The sequence below is a fragment of the Coenobita brevimanus genome, chromosome 96, assembly GCF_032717465.1.
Source record: "Coenobita brevimanus isolate Jiangsu-jjx chromosome 96, ASM3271746v2, whole genome shotgun sequence".
In the NCBI taxonomy this organism is placed as follows: domain Eukaryota; kingdom Metazoa; phylum Arthropoda; class Malacostraca; order Decapoda; family Coenobitidae; genus Coenobita; species Coenobita brevimanus.
Genome location: NC_137049.1, coordinates 30,206,624 through 30,227,119, shown reverse-complemented (window position 1 = coordinate 30,227,119; position 20,496 = coordinate 30,206,624).

The window sequence follows — 20,496 nt, the reverse complement described above, 5'->3', positions numbered from 1 at the left end:
TACAAGGATATGGGTTCATCCTCAGATACATACAAACATATAAATGTCACTCACTTCACGCAACTCATATGTAGAAGTTGACGCATGCCTGACATACACATCCATAAATACATTTCTTACACCCAGATACTCTTGGTAAAACTCATGATACATTGTACAAAATTGTAAACACACACACACACACACACACACAATTAATCTACACAGTCACACACGAACGTATAAACACATTTTCTCAGTCCATTTTTTTATTTTTTTATGATTTAGTCTGGATGTAGCCTATATAGGCCTATGACTGATGTGATATTAATACATACTATATTTATTTTTCAACCATTTCAAAGCACTGCATAAAACCGTTTTTAAGAATCGTACAGTAGACTGCCTGGAATAATAAAATACTGCAGAGATAGAAAAATTAATCACAGAGTGTAACTTTATAATCTAAAAGAAAAACAAAAGTATGCTGGACAAATAACGTTGGCTGTTACTTTGCAGTTTATATAAACATCTTCAAAAAACTTGATAATACTAACATAGGGCGTTCTTCGTAGTTAATAAAAATATACTGCGGAAAACAGAAAATGCTCTCATTGCTGTCATTTTACAAACACATATTATCTTTCAGAAAAGCTGCAAGTGCTAACGTAACGTAGGCTGTTATTTTCCAGTCTATGACAATATACTGAATAAAAGTAGAAAAGCTAACGTACAGTAGGCTGTAATTTGCAGTCCATGAAAGATAAATAGTAGAAAATGCTAATATAGACTGTTACTCTGCAATTTATTATTATTTTTCTGTTTGAACCGGCCTGATGGAAGTGCGTTTCGGTTCACATAATTAATTCTCATTACCGGTCTATAATTACCATTCCGATCATAGAGGAACTGCTAATTTGACACGACCCTCATTAGCGCACACAGTATGGGACAAACAGGCAAACAGGCAGGCAAGCAGTGACTTATTTATGAAAAAGATTTGCTTTAATATGAGAAAGAGACAAACACCCAAGTAAATAATTAATATCTTTAATATCATTACTCTTTAAAATTTTGTTCTTGTTGTTTCCACACATTTTTTTTCACCTTAGGGTAGACTTTTCATTAAGAGGGAGTTAGATATAGCCTTCATTAATGCCTTTACTGTAAACATCTACTATAATCCGAGTAAGTCCAGTGATAGCATGAACAAGATATATTCAGTCTCAGAATCCTTGTTTTGATTTGAGATTTTTTCTACTTCTGATGTACTGCTTAACTTTCATTGGCGTTTCTTACTGTGCTTTATTTCTACAAATGACAAACGACTCCATGCAGCTGAGAGTCATAGGATCCTAGGAGTGTTAAAGAATTATCACATTTATTTGATTTTACTAGATCTTACAGCTGCACGATTAGAATTAAGTAGAGAAACTGGCTATCACAGTGATGTAAGTTGGGGTTCAATGAGGGCACTAAGGTGGAAATATTCCCTTTAAACCAAGGTTGCCCTTTTTCTTTTTTTTTTAATCTACTTTTGCCACTGCCAGGCAATTATATATATTCAACTTCAGAAAGACCTCCTACCAAAAGAGTTAAAGAAAGCCATTCCTACCTCCTCTAGTTCGCAAATTCTCGCCTAAGTTGAGGCAGTTCATGTAAAACTAGTAACAATAAACAATAAACACCTCAGAATACTCAAGGGGTTAAATTCCAATTGTGAACTGCTGTGTAAGTCTAACTCTGGACACTGGAAAAGAAAACCATTTTTTAGGCCCAGTATCCTTCCTCCATACCAAGAGCTGCCATTCCATTTCACACGAAAACTTGAGCACTACTGTCCACAGTCTATACTGAGATATAATGCAAATGCATCAGAGGGAGTATTTTAACCGAAATGTTTTCTTAACTCCCTGACTTCAGAAGGTCTCCCAGTGCCGAGTACAACTGCCTGGCGTTAGCCAGGGTATATTATATATTAAGTCATCCCCCAAAGTTGATAAACTAATGGCATATCACTGGCCTTGAAGGATGTGAAATTAAAACTACAATTATTTAATCTTAACTCTGAAAGACATTCCCTGCATCAACTCTGTCTACAATTCATGATCATACAACTGGCAGCCTGAAGAAAATGAACTTAGTAACAGCCAACGTCGCCGCGCTCACCGGTCCTCTCCTCTGCATGCATGAGGGTGGCATGAGTGAGCACGGCGGAGTGTGGATAAGGCTGAGGACTATGTGTATGCATGAGGGTGGAATGGGATGAAGTGAAGGACTGCCGTCGAATCAAGATCAGTCTTATAAAGGATCCAAACCGGTATTTACGATAAACAAGCCTATGTTAACATTTAATTATTATCGGTAGTTATGAGGGCTGATCGTAATTAACCACTTTTCACTTGCACTGGTTAAGCGTACAGTAAATTTATAGGTGAAAAGGAACATTTAAGGGGAATTTTTATACACAACTTCACCTTGGGATCATTCTATATACAGTTCCTGGGAGGTTGCGAGAGGGCCGTCTGGTCAAAGAGTCTGGGATGAAATGTCGTGATATAACGTCACTGTACTGTAGAGATACAAACAGACAGGCAGACAGACAGACAGACTGGTACAATATACTTAAAAACAGACAGAGGGAGGGATACTGACAGATTGACAGACAGACAGATGGAAAGACAAGAATTGGTAAAAGTACTGATAGATATATGAAGAGAGACTGGCAGATCTAAAAAGACGGATGGATAGACAGGTAAGCACAGATAGAGGATACTGACAGACAGCTAGATGAAGAGATAATGACAGATTAACAGACAGACAGACGAAAAAAATAACTAAACACAGTATATAAAAAGAGACAGACAGAAGGAGAGATACAGACAGAGATAAAGGGACAAACAAATGGAAAGACAGTATAAACAGAAGATTTTGGCAGACAGACATATGGACAAATACTGACACAAGAGATACAGAGAGACAGATGAAAAGATAAGCAGGTAAACACAGACAGTAGGCGCGGACGGATAAAAAGATGGAGAAATACTGACAGCTAAACAGACCGACAGATGGAAAGACAGCTAAGCACAGACAGAAAACAATGACAGAGACACAGATGGACATAATCATACTATCAGAGATAAACAGACAAACAGAAGGAGAGACAGACAAGTAAGCACAGACTGAGGATGCAGACAGACAGACTGACAGATAATGATGCAAAGACAAACAGACCGACAGATGGAGAGACAGACAAGTAAGGCGCAGATCAGTGAAGGCAAAAAGATGCAGGAGAGTTACTGAAAGATACGTGTCATCCTCATAGGGTGGGCAGGATCCAAAAAAATGAAGACAACAAAAAAGCAGAAACATCAACATATGAAAAAGAAAACTTAAAATTAGTGCCTATCGACTCCACGAGGGTCATTAAGGAAGACTTTAACATTTGCCCTTTCAATCCGCCGCCAGACCACGACGCATAACCATTTGCTTTACAATCAAGGTCCCTAATCCAGTTCAGTATGAGGTAAAAACGGCTTAGCCCAAAGTCCTCATGGCCGGCCCGGGAATCGAACCTTTAATTTCTCAGTTGTTCTCGATTCAGGCTGACAATGTTGCTGATTACACCACCGCCAACCCTCCAACAACAGAGTACCTATACACGTTTCACTCTCACTTGGCCTAAAACTGCGTTCTCCCCATCCAGAATGTTGAGTTGTACCAATAAATTAACACAAGAATAAAACGGTAGTTACGAAGCAGTGCTATGCGACGGGTGCAGAACCGTAGCGTATTCTTTTTCATCGATATGAACTAAGTCACAAAAGGATGAATATAAGAGCCAAGTTAAGGTGAAAGAATTATGGTGAGTGGCGTTCCCTAAGGCACACATTCGGTCTCAAGATGCTAGGCGTTTTCAAGATCTCCAAATCCCTGAGGACTACGGCAAGGTCTCCAGAATTTGACATGATACGTAACAAAAAGACAACATTTGTTGATCAATAACTGTACACTACGAGTATTATACTGATGCATTTTATGGGTCTAGTCCAAAAGCACAACTAAAATTTCGTTTTACTGATAGAACAGAAAGTGCATTTTTATATTTCAACTGCCATATCAAAGCTATTTTAACATTACCTATGCAAGAAAAAGCTGCTGCCGTACATATGCTATTACTCCATTGCGTAATATGATGCTATTCATCGGCAGGACACTGTTGTAGTATTTTAAAAATGCTGGATAACAGTGGTCTCGCTGAAAAATGTCAAAAATGCATGGAGACAATACAGCCGGATGCAAATTAACATATATTCCATGAATTCTGACGATTTTATTTCATCTGAAAATTAGTCTAGCAATCGAGACTACTGCATTAGAAACATTATGATGATTCCGCTTACTTTTGAAACAATGACTAAATCACAGGACACGGTTAGAAAAGAAACAAATCACTAAAACTTAAAACTAAATAACAGTGATGAACCTGAACTGAAAAGGTGGAAGATAGAAAATTATTGGATTAAGGATCTACACTGGAAGGTAGCAAGATCTGAATTTCATGAAAACAGTCTTAAGTAATCTTCTACAAGACATATCAACATATACAAACATCCCTGCTTATACCATCACATCAATCCCTTCCATATATCCAGTGCCCTCGTGGTGTCATGTGAAGATGTGTGGAACAATCTCTGGAGTGTATGATGATAGCTCAGCCTCGTGGGACAGTGTCAATGTATACTCAAGTTGGATGCACCGGAAAAAATAAGAAAAAGAAAAGAAAACATGGACAATAAAAGATAAAAACAAAGAGACTCCCAAAATGAGAAAAAAAAAGCAAATAAAGTAATGAATTGCAGCTGCCATGAATCCTATAATGATACGCAGTAATAATGTAAAATATACGGACAATGATATAAAAAGGAAATCATTAAAAAAAAAAGGATATGCCTGAATATATTTGATGGTGTGTGAACTGGTCGAGAGGAAGATAGATAAATAAATAAATAGATAAATAGATACAGGTTGATAAACAGATATACTGAGGAAGACAGTGATGGGGATTAACTGGTAAAGACAGACAGGCTGACTGATAGATACATACACAGACTTAGATACATACATGCATAAATACATACACACAATACAAAGAGAGAGAGAGAGAGAGAGAGAGAGAAGTACACAAAACTAATGGATTACTCACAACCTATATTACACCTCCATGCTCATCACGCCACTTATTCACCTTCAATACCTGGGGAAAAATGAACTGATATTTTTTTCTTTCCCAGGATATCAGGTCAGGTCTGAATGTGTGTCGGAGTTGTCTCTAGTTATTTCCAAACGCTTAATCTCTTTGTTTATTTAGGGCGGCTATGATAAAAAATCCCTTAAGCTCCTTTGTCGCCACTTATCTCAAATACCTGTTGTCAGCCCAAGCCACCTTCCCTCATATACTCTTCCACTTTATGCTCTGATGATGGAGAGTGACGCCTTCATATGGTGGCACCGATATAACTGAGCCACTCCACTGCCTGGCTATATAAACTTCCCTCAACTACTTCCCTATTTCCAAAAAGGGAGATGGTGGACTGCACTAGGAGGGCAACTTAAGTCTGTCGTCCACTTGGTTCACATTTCAAAAGAATCTGGGGCCAATACAACAGGAACACCAGCTGTACTTCCATTTAGGTAATGATCTTCCCTACACGTCATCTTTTCACTAACACTTTTAGTATGAGCTAGTTCTTGTTACCTCCAGACGATTTTGTCAGGCCATGTCTGGGCTGAAGTGTATCGAGGTTTTGTGTATCTCTACTACTTTAACTGTAACTTGGCCCAGAGTTTTGTCCTTTCGCAGTTTATTTCTCACAGGTCAGAGGCTGAAAAAAAAATACTACAGCGCTACGTCCTTCTCAAAGCACTTCTTGGCTAGCATCATAATTTAGTGTTATGCTACTGCTACAGCTCAGCATTCAAAGTGGAGAGATGGCAAGTTTAGGCCAAGTAGGAGTAAAGAGGATATAGTTACTTCCATACACCTATTCCCGCAATTAATACAGGACAGGTATGACAAAAATTCCTCTAAGCCTCTGGTTGCCTCTATGTCTCCTCCCCTCTGCCAATCCAAGTCTCATGCCTTCATATACTCTACCACTTTATACTTTCATTTAGTTACTGATTTCCCCTCACTACATTCTCTCATTCACCTCTTCAACCTGAACTCATTCATACGTCCTCCAAACTATTTCATTATAGGTGAGATTTGGATGTAAATGTGTCAAGGTTCGGTCTATGTATACTCATTTTACCCTAGCTTGGCCCAGATTTTGTTCCTTTTGCAGTTAATTTCACGTAGGTCGATAGCAGAAGAAGACAGCACCGTAATTCAACGCCCATTCCAGAGCGCTCCTTCGTGACTAGCATCATATTCTTGTGCTAATCCATTACTACAACTGACCATTCATGTCGGAGAGATGTTAGTTTTAGGCCAAGTTACTGTACAGCAGGTATAGTTAGTTCCAGTTACCTAATGCCTGAGTTCATTCATGGTGGCCGCAAATAAATACCTTTATCCTCCAAGCTCATCTAATACCAACTCATCATATCTCAGGCCAGTCTAAGCCGTCTTCCTCCCTCTACTTCTTACTTCTATTTCTACCCTTTAACTTCCACGAGGAGGTGATGGTCAAGTCATTTGAAGGGGTAATCTGCTACTTGAATGGACGCCAGTTCAACCCCAAACTGATGCTGGGTGCAGTTTGATTATAATTGAATTTCGTTTAAACCAACCAACTTTACTGAGGTTCCCTAAGACTCATCGACAAATCATAAACTCTTCAGCTAACACCATCACACCAGTCTTGAATGGGAAAGCCCTAGAATGTATTCAATAAGAACGGTGGGTATTAGTGCCGAGATAGTGCCTTGTGCAGATGTATGGCGCACAGAAGGACTGCTGGGCCTCAGACCAGCAAGTCTATGTCCAGCTGGACCAAACAATGAAACAAAATGTTTTGCCACTTAATTATTGCAGTAAAAGAATATCAAGGATTCATCTGTACATACGTACGACCGTTCACAAAATGCTATAACTTCAGTACAGTGAATTTTTCACTTTATCCTTTCGAACGCTAAGGGTTATTCTTCAACTCGTTATATGAATCTGGCTGAAGGGTTTTACCGTACTTTTTACTGCTTGTAATATATACACAACCCATTCCAACTAACCATGTTTAACCCTTAGACTAGAATTAAACCTCATCATTAATCTCACATTGATCTTTTTGAAACAGGGAAAAAATCGTAGAACTTTACTTACCTCTTTATCACTTGTGTTTGGTTTGCTCTTCAGTAAAAAGAGAAAATATGAATGCTAGCCATCACCTCACGACCACTGTCAACAACATACCTGTGGAAAATTTATTAACTGATTATATATACATACAGACAGATAGATAGACAGATAGGTAGGTAGGTAGACAGATAGATAGATAGATAGATAGACAGGTAGGTAGGTAGACAGATAGACAGACAGATAGAAATATACATAAAATGAGAGAGAGAGGGGGTGAGGGAAAAAAAAGAAAGAAAATAAATGAATTAATGAACAACTGATCGAATAAATCTATAAATAAATAATAAAGGGTAATCACGAAGTGTCCAGTCCATATTTGGTACGGTAACTTATACCTACGCATCCAAAATCGAATCATGGGCCGGTCGGACAGGCTTACTCAGCTTGTTTCCCCCTCGTCTCTGTCCACCCAGCAGTACAAATGAGAGCTGGATGTAAGCCGACTAATGCGGAATGAGTTCTAGGGGAAGACTTGGACTTAGTATTACTGACTTCATAACAAACGTGTCGTCAATAGGCATAAAATCTAATCCTCCTCCTCCTCCTGTGAAAATGCTTAACAAAGTATGAGTATTGTGGGAATGACTAGTGAGTTATCATAGTAGTCGGAATGAAGAAAGTGGGAGGAAAGTTATTACTGCGCTGGATGAAGGAGTGTAATGGCCAGTGATAGAGGATGAGGGTGAGAGGTGGAGGGTGACAGAATGGTGGAAGGTGATGGAGTGGTGAAGGGTGAGGGAGGCAGGGGGAATATAAGGGTAGGCAGTGGAGGTTACGGGTTAGTGGTAGAGGGTATGGGTGAGTGGTTGAGGGTGAAGGTGATGGAGTGATGAAGGGTGAGGGAGAGAGGGGGAATGTAAGGGTAGGAGGAAGAGGTTGAGGGTGAGTGGTGGAGGGTGAGGGTGACTGGTGGAGGGTGTGGGAGAATGACGACAGGTTAGGGAGTGATGCAGGGTGAGGGGGGAGTGATGAAGGGTGATGGCGAATCCTAGAGGGTGAGGAAGGATGCTGAAGGGTGAGGGAGTGATGAAGAGTGAAGGAGCGTGATTGGTTGTGGTGGGTAACGGTGGGGGGTGACGAAAAATGATGAAGGCGGAGAGAAAGTAATGAAGGGTAAGGGGGAGTGATGACGGGAGATGGTGAGTGGTAAAGGGTGAGGGTGAGTGGTAGAGAGTGAGGGTGAAGGGTGAAAGGTCAGGGTGAGTGGTGCTGGGTAAGGGTGAGTGGTGGAGGGTGTGGGAATGATGAAGGAATAGGAAGCATGTAGAAGGGTTAGGCGTAAAGATGAAGCTTGAAGGAGAGCGACGAAGGATGATGGGAGTGGTGGTTGGTGAGGGAGAGTGGTGGAGGATGAGGGAGAGTGATAGAGAGGCAGAGAGATGAAACGTGAAAGACAGTGAGGAAGCGTAATGGCAGTAGTGGAGGATGAGGGAGAGTGATGAAGGAAAAGGCAGAGAGACGAGGGGTAACGGGAGTAATGGAGAGTGAGGGAAAGTGATGACGGGAGAGGGAGAGTAATGAAGGGTGAGACAGTGATGAAAGAAGGGACGCGATAATGACTGTAGGCAAGGGCTGAAGGTAAGGGTGAAGGGTGAAGAGGAGTGGCTGAAGGTGAAACTGAGTGAGTAAGATGCGTGAAAACTGAAAGACGTTGCATGGGAAACAAATAATCATCATCAGTCACTCAGTTCAAGTACTGTATTCTCTTGGGCATAATGCCGTGAGGTCGTTAACAGCAAAATCCAATAATGCTTTAAGAACTGACACTGTAATATTTCTCCTTGATTCAGGAGAAAACGTTTAAAATCATAAGTTCTTCCTCTTACTGTGTCTGTGTTTCAAGAGGACAGAGTAGTGTGCATGTAATGGTGCTGTGAATACAAGATGAAAGATAAAGCACCAGTGATAACCTGGAAATGATCTAAATGCAGAAAACATGGAAATTCTAAAACAAAAGGAAAAAGAAAAGTAGCACTATATGTCGACTGAAAAATACGTGATGAAGGAAATGAACACAAAACATTATAGTTCGTCCACCTTAACTTGGCGAAGATTTCCGTTCTTTTGAAGTTTATTTTCCCTAACTCAATGGCAGAAATCTAAGGTAAGGAAAGAACATCACCTTCACCCACCTCCCACAACATCACCTTCACCCACCTCCCACAACATCGCCTTCACCCACCTCCCACAACACTGCCTTCACCCACCTCCCACAACATTGCCTTCACCCACCTCCCACAGCATCGCCTTCACCCACCTCCCACAACATCGCCTTCACCCACCTCCCACAACATTGCCTTCACCCACCTCCCACAACATCACCTTCACCCACCTCCCACAACATCGCCTTCACCCATCTCCCACAACACTGCCTTCACCCACCTCCCACAACATCGCCTTCACCCACCTCCCACAACATCGCCTTCACCCACCTCCCACAACATCACCTTCACCCACCTCCCACAACATCGCCTTCACCCACCTCCCAATACTGTCCGCTACACTGTTCGAAAACCATGTAAAATCACTTTGTTTGAACTGCAACTCTGATCTTTCTCTTATACAAAAATAGAGAGAGTAGAGAAAAATGTTGCTTGTAAATGAGAAAAGAATTACTGTTCAAAAAGTACAACTAAAGCAAACTAGAGTAAAAGTAAAGCAAATCTGAGCAAAAGTAAAGCAAACTAAAGTAAAGGAAATTCGAGAGGAGATAAAGCAAATTTAATTAAAAGTAAAGGAAACAAAACTAAAAGTAAGGAAGATTAGAGTAAAACAACTTAAAAGGAAAGGTGATGCAAATTAGAGTAACAGTACATATATTAAAGTAAAAGCAAATCAGAGTTAAAGCAAATGAGAGTAACAGTAATGCAAATGAGTAAGAATAAAGCAATTCAGAATAAAAGTAATGCAAATTAAAGGAGAAAGTAAAGCATATTAGAGTAAAAGTAAATCGAATAAAACAGGGCAAATTAGGGTAAAAGTAAAACATATCAGAGTAAAAGTAAAGCAAATTAGAGTAATAGTATTGCAAATTAGAGATAATGTCAAGGAAATCCGTATTGAAGTCAAGTAAATTTGAGTAAAAGTCACGCAAATTAAAGTAAAATTAAGCAAATGAAAATAAAAGGAGTATATCATTATTGGCGCATGAAGGAAGATCAATCCAATTTTCTGCGATTTATTACTCTCTTAAACTCAGTATTACAGCATGTTACTTGCCAAATATTAAAAGTATCATCGTACTGACGGGGTTACGTGATATATATATAGCATGAGCGATGAAACGGACACACACATAAAGCTACACATACTGTATACATGAACACATATATACAAACACGTACACATACATACGTACATAAAGGGAGGAAGGAAAATGAATGAGGAGTGAAAAAGAGGGGGAGAGGGGAGTGTGCATTAGGCAAAGTGGAGAAGGGGAGGAAAATAGGTGTGAGAGAGAGAGAGAGAGAGAGAGAGAGAGAGAGAGAGAGAGAGAGAGAGAGAGAGAGAGAGAGAGAGAGAGAGAGAGAGAACAAACTAAAAAAACGAAGACACACAAAATGAAAAAAGATGGAAACAAGAAAGAAAGGAAGACAGATGAATGAGGTAAAGAAAAGCAAAAGAAAGAAAGAAAGAAGAGATGAAAGAAAAAACGTGAAATAGGAAAAAATAAAAGAAAACAATTACCTTCCTCATTCCCAAACAACGAGAAGTCCAGGATGCATAAATAACTAACGAAGTGTTCCTAGTCCTCTCTCTCTCTCTCTCTTTCTCTCTCACTAAAATGCTTAATGTGCGTATTCCATATTGTTCCTTTTTCTTCGTCTGTTTCTGGGTGCAACGTTCTCTGTCTCAAAATTCGTGTAACTACTTCTCGGTAAAAAAAAAAAAAAAAAAAAAAAAAAATGGCTCCCTTGTGAGGCGTAGGGGCCTGGGATGAGGGTACCTAATCCAGATAATTTACGAGTGGATTAATGGCCAACACCCTCCGTGGCGTTACGTGATCGGGGAACCCCTAGTCTTTGGGAAATTCTGATTCGAATTCTAAGTGGCTTTGTAGATTTCGTAACACCTTCTCCTGAGCTATTTAATCAGCATATTACATCTCAATTGCCTCTCGTACCTTCTTCAGGCATGTATTTTCTGTCAACAGTATATGATATAAACTGCAAACAAAATAATGGAAAGGAGCAATATGGAAAATAAATAGAAAATGATGCGTGAGGGGTCTCTCTCTCTCTCTCTCTCTCTCTCTCTCTCTCTCTCTCTCTCTCTCTCTCTCTCTCTCTCTCATTAAGGAGTTTAATTCACCAGAGAACGTATTTATAAACCTTCTCGAGCTTGTTTTAAAATCCTTAGATAATATGAATAACTTAACTCCTGCCCACAACAAACCTTTCTCTACCAAACTGAATCAGCAAGAACATGCAAAATAAGCAATACAGTAAATTCATAAATATATAAACCGCTTGATCCGGGCGACTACATTTTCAGTTTATTCTCCATGTTTCAGCTCTGTTTCATTCACCTTAGGATGGGCCTCTCATACAGAATGGGGTTTACAAAGATTATCTCTAACCTCTCCAGTTTGGGAAGTCAATACAGAGCTGAATAAAATAGTTAGGAATTGGAAGGAATAAAAACAAACCTCAGGCTCAATGGGTTATTTACTATGCAGATTTGCATATTGATGTACAAGACACTGCACTGAATGATTCCTACTCCTGACAACAACAAGATCAATACAATTTTTCAGTCATACACATTTCTCACAGACTCTTCAGTTCTTTTATTCATTTCCTTCACGATTTTATTCCACTGAAATAACACCAAAGTGCTTGTGGCCCAATATTTGTCTCAGGCCGATGGTGACGACGACGATGATGATAATGATAACTTAATCCTTTTTTCTTATTTAAATTAATTATGTCCAATTTATAACATCATTCATCCAGCGGAAGCGAACTGAAGCTGGAATAGTCTTGTCCCATAATGGTATGTATTTAAAATGCGTGGTTATACAGAAAGAGAGAGAGAGAGAGAGAGAGAGAGAGAGCAAATAGCTGCGGGAAGGGAGAAAGGGAGAGAAGGGAGGGTCGAAGGAAGACAATGGAAGGAGTGTTGATAAGAGAAGGGAGGGATGGAAGGAGGGAGGGAGAGCGATGAAGCGGAGGGAAGGGAGGGAGGAGGGATGAAGGGAAGAGAGGGGGAGGGAGGGAGGGAGGAATATAGATGGGATGAAGGTGGAAAGATGAATGGCTGAATGATGGAAATGGAGGGAGAGGGGAGAGAGAGAGGAGGGAAAGTAAATGTGAGAGAGAATGAGAACGAAGAAAGCTACAGAGAGAGAGAGAGAGAGGGGGGGGGGAAACTCTAAAGCACACTAAGGGAGAGAATGAAACAGAGAAAAAAATTAGGAAAGAAATGCATAAAAGGATGTGAAAGGAGGGAAATATAACGGAGAATAAGAGAGGGAAGGACATTACGAGAGGGTGGGGTAGAGAAGGAAGGAGGAAGGCAAGAAGAATGAACGAAAATATTGAGAGTGAGGAAAAGATGACACTGTGAGGAAGAATGAAGAAGAAAACGAAGGCAGAAAGGATGGAGAATGAGGAAGAAAGGAAAATAAGACGAAAGGAGGGAGACGAGGGAAGAAGGAAAGGGAAGGACAGTGTAAGGAAGAAAAAATGGAAGTGGGGAATCTGTACGACGGAGGAAGAAGGAAGGAAGGAGGAAGAAAGAAGGAAGGAAGAAGGGAACAAGAAAGGAGGGAGGAAGAAAGAAGGGAGGAAAGAAGGAGTGAGGGAGGATGCAGTGTGGTAGACTGTGACGATGCATGAAGAAAGGAAGGAGGAAGGAAGGAAGGAAGGAAGCAATAAGAATGAATACTGTCAGAGATGTAAAGTGACAAGGAGAATGAGGGACGGAGGGAAAGTGTAAGGAAGACGAGGTAGAGAAAGAATGAGGAAGCATTTGATACTGTGTGTGTGTGTGTGTGTGTGTGTATGTGTGTGTGTGTGTGAGAGAGAGAGAGAGAGAGAGAGAGAGAGAGAGAGAGAGAGAGAGACGTAAAGATCTCCCCTCCCTCTCTCTTTCTCCCCAGACTTAAACCTAATAGGAATTTTATACAGTCGAGGGAGAAACAGACTAAGACGCATGAGAGAGAGAGAGAGAGAGAGAGAGAGAGAGAGAGAGAGAGAGAAATCAATGGGGACTAGGGAGAAAGTATACCATCCACGTGCAGTCTACTGCAAAAGCAACAAATACTGGCGGCCGCGAAGGATTTTATAAACTCACCCTTCCTGTTCTGGCGACCCCACCACCCACCACTTGGGATGCAAGTTTCCTCACAGCTCTTCAGGTACAAATGAAAGGGGGATGGGTGAGGACTTTATATATCTCAGATTCAATTTTTAAAATAAATGCGGCATCCATGCTACTGATCATCCCCTATTTGTACACAAGCACCAGGGTCAAAGTGATGAAGACGATGATGATGAAGATGCATCATACACTAAAATTCATCCACTTATAGAATGAAAAAGGAGGATCAGCCACCTCATCTGACTCTGACACTGTGGTTAGCTACTCAGATCTTAGGATGCAAAGTGCTTCAGGGAGGGAACTAATTAAAAGTTATAGTGTGTAACTTGATGAGAACAGATGTAAAGTCAACAGACTGTTAATTTATTGTAGAAAAGATGTGCACAACTGATCATATTACTAAAATAATCTCATTTGCCATTAATAAATGAATTAAGCACAATAAATTAAACAGATCCGGGTAAAAGATTCATCATATAATTGACAAAGTGACGGAAAAGTCCAGCAATATTGTTCAGATGCCGATACAAGTGCATCTAAGCAACACCATTCATGATGACCAAATGGCCCACGGTGAAATAATTTTTTTTCTAAATTTATTGTGCAGTAATGTACACTGACTGCAAAATTACCAAATGAATAAGAAAGCTGGGTTAAGCCCTTTACGATCTTTGGGTTTCCATTTGCAAAGATATAGCTGTCTTGCTGTAAGCAGAGTAATATCCTAAAATTCATGCACTGTCCGGAAATGTTATTGCAGATTATATGACATCACAAATATACACATCATTATTAAATCTTCGAGAATAATCATGAGTTATTTATGACTTGTATTCTTGCATTTCCTTACTTGGATAATACCAGTTTCAACATAACAGTTCGACCCAGAACGCATCAAACACTACTGATGGAACTATTTTTTCCAAAAACAAATAATAATATTCTTAATACACTCTAATAAAACAATTTGTTAACAACCAGTGTCTCTGCATTCTTCTGTCTTCATTCATGTACACTGCAGTACAGTATATAAAAGGAGTGAGTAAAAGGCAATACATATATATATACATATATATATATATATATATATATATATATATATATATATATATATATATATATATATATATATATATATATATAATATATATATATAATCCAGTCCTATGTTGCCCCATGAGGAGCGTTGGAGCCCGGGGCTAGGTAAGTTGGTCCTGACATTTAAGATGACAGTGACCAGCCTCACTCATCCCTGAGTGGCATTACGTGAGCAATATCCCCATCCACCCCTTGGATATAAACCTTCACCGGCTCAATACGACTGGAGCGCCGCAATTACCCACTAAATCACCAGGCGCCATAATCTGGTTATATGGTTACCACCCAACGTCGTAAATGGTTCCCTGGTGTACAGTAAACCATTCAGCTTGTCACTCAGTGTAGAGTCATCCACAGGCAGAAGGAACAGGAAAGAATGAAGGAAAGAAAGACAAATGAGAAAGTGTAAAGTCACCCGTAGGCAGAAGGACGAGGAAAGAATGAAGTAAAGAACGACAGAAGAAGGAAGGAAAGGAGGGAGGAGAGGAAAGGCCAGATGCCCGAGAACAGCACTACATCGAGTGAGTGGATGGTAAGCGTCCCCACCTACCACGATATATATATATATATATATATATATATATATATATATATATACACAGTATATACTGAAATGACAAACCCTCAGTTTTGGGTCTAACGTTAATTGGATGCCTCAGTAATACAGTTGTTTCTATGGAAACTAAATTGCCTGAAATCATTTGAAAATCGGGCTGCAACTGTATGAAGTATGATAATTTTAACACTTCCTTAACAATAGCTTTCATAAAAATGTGACACACACACACACACACACACACACACACACATAGACATAGATAGATAGATATAGATATAGATGTATAAACCACAACACCGAGCCTAATAATTATTACACTTCTGGTAGCACTCCATACAAAACGTAAAGACTGATATTACCGAACCAGTAATGTAAATGAATTAATCTGCATAAACAGCTAAATCCATAAAATGTGATCAGTATAAAAATACAACAGGAGCTTGTATGAAGCCGGTACATAGCAGTATATGAAACAGCACACACACACACAAACACACACACACACACACACACACACACACACACACACGTTTACAATACACAGTTTCAAAGCTGTACCTAAATCAGATTAGCCTATATATATTACTTTATACATAATCTATCTTTAACGGAGCACTACTACACGAGTAACTGGACTGAACTGTAGTAGGGTACACAACAGTATAAGGTAATAATATCAAACTATTCAACGTTAGGCAAAATAATAATGACCAGGAAATGGTCCTTTTAAAGTGGCGTGGCGTCGTCTAGTACTTTGGTCCAGCAAACTCCACAGGATTCTATTTAGCTGCAAGTGAGTCATAGGAGTCTTAGTGTCAGCTAAATGGAAGAGGCAATTACTATGATTCAATACTTTGGTACTTTCTGGCCGACTTATAGCAAACAACCACAAACACAGCTGATCATTTGGAACGTGTTTTTATTCATTTTCTGTGCGAACACTCTACAGAAACTAAACAGGAAAAAAAAAGAAAAAAGGAGCTGCAAAAATTTATACAAAGAAAAAAACGAACACCAAAAAATTAGCTGCAGCTGAAAAATACAAGAAGAGATAGAAAATAGGAGAATAAAAGTGTGTGTGTGTGTGTGTGTGTGTGTGTGTGTGTGTGTGTGTGTGTGTGTGTGTGTGTGTGTGTGTGTGTGTGTGTGTGTGTGTGTGTGTGTGTGTGTGTGTGTGTGTGTGTGTGTGTGTGTGTGTGTGTGTGTGTGTGTGTGATAAAACAGTAATAAAACTTCTAAAAGATAAGTCTGATAAAATAATAAGTGCTGGGGAAAATTTTTTTTAACCCCTTCACTCTTAGACATCTCCTCTGAACTAATTTAACCCATTCAGCCTAACGATGTACGAGTATGCTTGTTATTGTCATGTTTCCTATCACCAGACGATTTTATGCGGCCCATGGGAGAAATCTTGCAGGAAAAAAGGTGGGGAAGGGGACTGAGGGAGATCCATTCAAATCCCTTCACCATCAGACGTCTCGCCCAAGCCTAATCTGAATAAATCGTCCGAAAAATACATCACGGAGAATAGGCGTTAAAAATCGTCCGGTGGTAGGAAGATTAAAATAAAGCTATCGTACTGAAGAACACGGGGAAGATTTCTTACCATATCCCTACTATAGGTCCCCTCTCACTAAATAAACAAGGCGGTTTGTCAAAGGCGTCTCTGCAGAAACTCAAAAGGCATGGACGGCTCATTCTGCTGATGTGGGCTTGACTTTTGAAGCAGGAGTGCGAAATGAATTGATTAAGCGGGGGAGATATAAGAGAAATTACCCGGCAGAGAATAAATAGGCGTTACAATCACCCGAAATATTACTTGCCCGGCCGCAGCACGAAAAAAATTATGAGGGCTATGTACAGGAATACGCGGCAGTCTAAGAATCGATAAAAATACACCGATATACTTCAAATATTAATGATAACATGAGAGAGAGAGAGAGAGAGAGAGAGAGAGAGAGAGAGAGCAGGGGCAAGATAACCCAAGATAAGGCTGGTGTGAATAGGGAAACAATGGGGAAGATGCGGTGATGATGGATGGGAAGGAGGAGGGTGAGGGAGAAAGAGAGAGAGAGAGGGGAGAGAACAATAAAGAGAGGGAGAGATAAGAGAGGGGACGAAGGAGGGGAGTGAGGAAGGGGATGCTAACTTGTGTGTGTGTGTGTGTGTGTGTGTGTGTGTGTGTGTGTGTGTGTGTGTGTGTGTGTGTGTGTGTGTGTGTGTGTGTGAGAGAGAGAGAGAGAGAGAGAGAGAGAGAGAGAGAGAGAGAGAGAGGAAGAACACTAACCAGACTAATAACACAGGTGGAGAGAAAGAACGAACAGAAAGACATAAAAAGTATACAGAAGAGGAATCCTTTCAACACGATGACTTAACTATTCAATTTTTAATACAAGACGATTTTATTCAGCTTCGAGAGGCTTCAATAGTAATCAGGATCCAAAGACTCACTCTCAGCTGAATAAAGATACCGTAGGATTGGAAGAAAATATATGAATAAACACGAAAAACTAAAAAAAAATGAGAGAGAGAGAGAGAGAGAGAGAGAGAGAGAGAGAGAGAGAGAGAGAGAGAGAGAGAGAGAGAGAGAGAGAGAGAAGGGGGAAAGGAGAAGGTAGGGTGACTGAAGCAAGGCAAACAACAGAATGATGGAGAGGGTAGGGAGGGTGAGAAACGGAGGGTGGGAGGGAAGGAGGGAAAAAGAAAAACAGAATGAGAGAGAGAGAGAGAGAGAGAGAGAGAGAGAGAGAGAGAGAGAGAGAGAGAGAGAGAGAGAGAGAGAGAGAGAGCAGAAAAAGTAAAGTATGGAAAGAAAATTTGGAGAGAAATTAGGGAAGGGGAAACTGAAGGAAAAACAGTAAGAAGGGGAGATGTAGAGGGAGGTAGAGAAGGAGAATAAAAAGCGAGAGAGAAACTGGGGGAGGGTAGGAGAGGAAAAAATAATGAAAAAAAAAAAGGGAGAAACTTATGTACGGAAAGAGAGAGAGAGGAGCGAGAGAATTTGGAGGGGGAGGGAGAAAGGGAGGAAGAGAAATAGAGAGGGAGTGAGGAAGAGAAATAGAGAGGGAGTGAGGAAGTGAAACGAAGAGAGAGGAGGCAAATAAAGGAAGGGATGGAGAACAAGGAGAAGGAATGGGAGGGAGAATGTGGAATAGAGGAAAGATGAAGAGATAAGCAGGGAGGGGTGGAGGGAGGATGAGAGGGGAAGAGAAGCAAGGGGAGGAAAAGACTGAAGGAGGGATGAAGGAGGGGAGAAGAAGTAGAGGATAAAACACAGGAAGAGTAACAAGGACTGAGTAAAGCAGAGGGAGAGGAGGAGAGAAACAGATGTAGAAAGTGAGAGAGATATGAAACGAGAAAGATGAAAGGGGGACAGGAAATAAACACAGGCACGATGGAAAAAGGAAGCAGGGAGGAAATGAAAGAAAGGAAGAAAACTAGGAGTAAAAGAAAAAACGAATGAGACAAAGAAATGAAAGAAGGAGAAAAATAAGAAAGAAAAAGAGCAAGAAATGGAAGAGAAGACGGAAAGGCTGTGTGTCAGGGATAGAGGAGTAAAAATGAAAAAAAATGGAACATGAAAAGAACGAAAAAATGCGAGTAAACAAAGAAGGAAGACTTAGAAGGAAATTGGTTGACATGAAAAAGTGCAGGTGAAGGGAGAGAGAGAGAGAGAGAGAGAGAGAGAGAGAGAGAGAGAGAAGGGGAACGGCAGGGGAGGGAGGGAGGGGAAAGAGGAAGAGGGGTGTGTGGGGGAGAGGGCTCTATGGGGGAGGCTGGGGGCTGGGGGAACAAGTCACGTGACCTTAGCCATTACATCACCACAACGTCATTAATTACGTCACTCACACGTGCTGCCCTGGGGGAGTCTTGCCATACAGTGTGTTTGTATTTTTTCACTCGCACTTCCCCTTAATAAACTCATTGTCTGCGTGTTTGTCTGTTTGGTCTTGGTTAGCCATATGTTTGCTTTGTGTATATATCTTGTTTGGCGTGTTTGTTACCTGATATTATTAAGTATGTATTGTCTCACTCCCCTTCCTTCATATACTCACTGTGTGTTTCTGTTTTTCTGTTTGTTCATTGGCATATATCTGGAATTTGTCTTATTTCGTTTCTTTGTTACCTGCTACATCAGAGTTTGTAAGCTTTTACTACCCTACTTAATGAATTTATTGTGTTTGCCTGTCTGTTTCGATTTCCTCTCTCTCTCTCTCTCTCTCTCTCTCTCTCTCTCTCTCTCTCTTTTACACACACACACACACACACACACACACACACAGCCTGGTGAGTATACGAGTACTTATAATGTGTGTGTGTGTGTGTGTGTGTGTGTGTGTGTGTATTTTTTCCACACTTCTTCCCTCCTGTGGGTGTGCGTGTTTGTCTGTTTCATCATGACTACCCATATGCGTGTCTCTGCTATTTGTCTTCATTGTTTGATGGCTTGTTCAGTGGGAGGGAGGTTTATATGTATATAGTACACACACACACACACACACAAAATCTATGTTTGAGAGAGAGAGAGAGAAAGAAAGAGAGAGAGAGAGAGAGAGAGAGAGAGAATTAGGGCGAAGGGAGGCCACGGCACAGGTGGGAGTCCAAGCCTGATCATTGAAATGCGACGGTGATGCGAATTCTTATGGTGAAGGCAACTTTTTTTTCTTTTAATTTTTTTTCATTTTGGCGGCGACGAAGGCAGTGCTGGGGGACGTCGAACACTTCAAGTGCAATAATTTTTCCTTCTCTAACTTCAGATGGTAAGCGTTATTTTGATGGTGAGTGCATTTCAGTCTTCAAATATTTCCCTTTACTTCTATTTCACTTTCCTTATAGATAATATTTTTTGCGTTTTTCTTAATTTTATCATTTTTACCGTACTGAGCATTTTTTTTAGAGGGGGACTTACTTTTTCGTTCACTCTTTTAGTTTTCTTTGAGGATGCATTAAAAATTTTCATTTCCTTTTGGCAGGGGGACTTTTAACTTCCAAGATATTTTTTTTTCGTTTTTTTTCTGTGGTGCGAACTTTTATTCCTCAAGAGCAATTGTATGTATCTATTTATTTATTTATTTATACTGAGGTTAGCCCAAGTTTTTGTTACTGTTATCATCTATAGCTAACATTAATTCCAACAATATCCCACACCACGCTATGCAACCCATTCCTTAACCCG